The sequence below is a fragment of the Photinus pyralis genome, unplaced genomic scaffold (assembly GCF_008802855.1).
Source record: "Photinus pyralis isolate 1611_PpyrPB1 unplaced genomic scaffold, Ppyr1.3 Ppyr1.4_LG5, whole genome shotgun sequence".
NCBI classification, from domain to species: domain Eukaryota; kingdom Metazoa; phylum Arthropoda; class Insecta; order Coleoptera; family Lampyridae; genus Photinus; species Photinus pyralis.
The window spans coordinates 2925276-2928590 of NW_022170596.1; the positions used below are offsets into that span (position 1 = coordinate 2925276).

Here is a 3315-nt window from a genome sequence, read left to right on the forward strand (position 1 = left end):
TTCGCAGGGGGTAACAAGGACATTAATGCGTTTGTGGACGCAATACAAACTGGACTGCGAGGGCATTAGTGAAGAGAATGCGTTGCAAGGCTTATCCATGCTACTACACGGAAAGTATCTGTTCGTCGCCGAACGACGGGGCTTCGTCCAATACCGCCGCTACGAACTCCAGCGGTCGATCAGTCAATCAACGAATCAAAACAACGTTACTCATACAGCCGCAACAGTAGACACACAAGGGAAGAGTATCGCAAGCGCAGGGGGCGGAAATCCACCATCTCTACCGCACCTACACCTATAAGGTCCACGAAACCTACTACGAAACCCCTACGAATCAGCTGCTACCGTTGCGAAGAACCAGGAGTTATTCACAGCAACTAATTGAAATCCACCTTCCAAAGCACCAGTAAGAGCGCATACACGAAGCTATTATTAGGCGTCGACTTCGTCCAGAATGCTACTCAACCCCAAAAAACGTGCTCATTCATGCATGAACAATCTATGGAATACGGGCGCGACACCAATGCGACACATCAAAAGCTATAAGCAGCTATTTGGAACAGAGAGCTAACCGCAATGTTAGTGCAAAATGACGACGGTACGCGAAATCCCTTGCCCTCGTATGGATCGTGGAGAAGGAGTACCTACGACACTGACTACCGACCACCAACCCCTCAAGTGGCTGATGCCTATCAAAACACCCTTCACCCGTTCAACCTGACCCTGCCGGTACATCCAGGGAAAGCCAACGTGGTGGCCGACACGTTATCGCGCCCAGCATGTCTGCCTCATGTGACATGACAAATAACAATCCCGAACTCCGCAAGGTCATCGATTGTTTCGAAACACCCTCTGTCAGCTCCGTTGACTAGAACCAAGGGGTGACGCCCCCGACGCCCAACTTCACGCATCAGAAAGACAGCGTATTCTCCAAAACTACCACGATTCTCTAACAACAGGGCGCTTTGGTGGCGACCGCATTGCCAGTCGATATTCCTGGGTGGGTGGGACGAGAAAATGTGTATCCCACTACATCCGAACTTGTCCCGAGTGCCAGAAATTTAACGCGTCTAACCTAACATCGGCATAAGGACTACTGCAACCAGAGGTCAGCACCCAATCATCTTAACTCAGAATTTCATTCCAGAAGTCACGCCGTATTTGCTTCAACTAACCGATACACTGCGAACAGCTCGGCTGTCCCAAGAAGGACAAGATAAAGTCTAACAATATGCAGACGGGAAACGAAGAGACTCGACCACTTTCGGGACGCCTAAAGGAGCCTAAGAAAGAATGTGTAACAAACCCCTAGCACCATCTACCTGTAGGTAAATAATCTTTAAGTTAAGTCGTGTCTAGGGACTGCAATACCGGGATCGCGGGATCCCGAAATACCGGGATCCCGCAGCCTTTTTGCAGGATTAATCCCGTACGTAAATGGAGTGGGATCCCGCGGGATTTGCGGGATTGCAGAATTTATCGACAAAGCTAACGACCATACATTATAGCCACTCTGCGAATTTGATTATTTCGCAGATTTTTGTTGTTGCTAGTTCATGCAATAATTTATTAATTATTAATAATTAATTAATAATTATGTAACTTTGAAACATTTTTAAACCTTTGCGACTATGCGCAAGACTTACATATCGCTTACATATACGTACGTAAAATTACGTTCATTGTAAACACCTTCGTATGTTTCTATACAGTTCAACTTTGCGAAATTTTTACGTGTTATGTATTTCTTACGTATACGTTCATTGTAAACGCACACACTCGCAAATCCGTATCTGTCATTAACTTTGTGTGCGAGTGAGTACGCAAATCGGACTTATTTTGCTACTGTTTTAAAACGCAGGAACCGTTATTCTTGTAGACAATATGTCGGACTCATCGATTGTTTATAAAAGATGTATGGAAATATTGCAGCGAATATTCTAGAAATCCAGATAGACATGGAGAGGTCATAAACGATTACTCACCGGCGACAAGAAAAGACGAATGTTTTTAAAACTTTGCGGGATCCCGCAAATACCGGGATCCTGCGGGATTACTATCTAATGATTCCGCAAATACCGGGATCAAAATTTTGGTGCGGGATTAGCCCCGTACATAAATGGAGCGGGATCCCGCGAGATTTGCGGGACTGAGCAATTTGTCGACCAAGGGGCAAACTTTGTTAATGAAACGGATAACGGAGAAGTTATTTTTAAAATAATTGTTAAACTTTTTGCGTTAAAAATTTACTATGATTTTTGAGGCAGTTTACTTTTTGTGCTTTACAGGGGAGGTTTTTTTGAAGGTACTTTTTTATTTTAATACAAAAGTTAACCGCACAAAATTACTTATTTGCCAATTTATTTAAAATGCGGGATCCCGCAAATACCGAGACCGAGATTTTGCTGCGGGATTGCATTCCCTCAATGAATCTTTATTCACTGCATTCCCTAAGTATAACCAATATGCGCTTATTCTTATTTCCCAATCGGTAAAGTCGGGCTCGAACGAAAATAGGTATTTTTCTATAATCTGCGCTGGTAAACAAACGGATACCTAATCTAAAATTTTGGAACTACGCAAGTAAGACCTTTCTGTCTGATTCTTCAAACATGTTTTAATGTCCTAGGTCCTACCCTAATATATGCAAACCCAAACGTGTGAGTGAAACATTCTGATCTCGACCAAATTTGTTGTCTGGGGTTTTTAAAAAGGAGAATAGCAAATATGCAATTATTGTTTGAAAATTCATGAAGAAATAAAGTTTCCAACTAGCAATAATTGCACCTCAGTTATACTTCATCGGTTACAATATTGCCACTGCGCAAAGCATTTTTTATCAGACCATAAAAATAGTCAGAATATGACTAAATTTTGTGACCACATATTTAAGAACAATACATTTTTCTCACTTCTGCTACATCTTCAGGCTATAGGTACTCTTTCAGAAATATTCATTTTTCAGTCGACTTTCTGTCAATTTTAGGGGTAAGACTATATCTAAGCCTTTGCTTTTCAGGAATACACTTATATTCAAGTTTAGACAGGCGCGAAAAGATGCCCTCCAATCTCCCATCATTCATCGGTTCCTGAAGCTACTTTTTATAAGAATGCTATTGGTAAAAGATACTTTATAGTAAAGTCTTCTGTTATGTGTGACAAAATATCTACATCCGCTCGTCACTACATCTCTCCACATCTCTTCAGCTACTATTTTTTACTGGAATGTCAAAAAAACATGCATAGAAAAGGAACTATAGAAAATTCGCCTTTTTATATTTTAAGATTGCACAAATTGTTTCAAATTACTTGAAA

At 41.6% G+C, this 3315-nt stretch overlaps 1 non-coding gene across 1 annotated transcript; it reads right to left on the minus strand.

The window, feature by feature from the left end:
* Window positions 1–2689: 2689 nt before the first annotated feature.
* Window positions 2690–2832, minus strand: LOC116172875. The gene has a single exon (XR_004145794.1). It is a non-coding gene; the product is annotated as a U4 spliceosomal RNA (small nuclear RNA).
* Window positions 2833–3315: the final 483 nt, after the last annotated feature.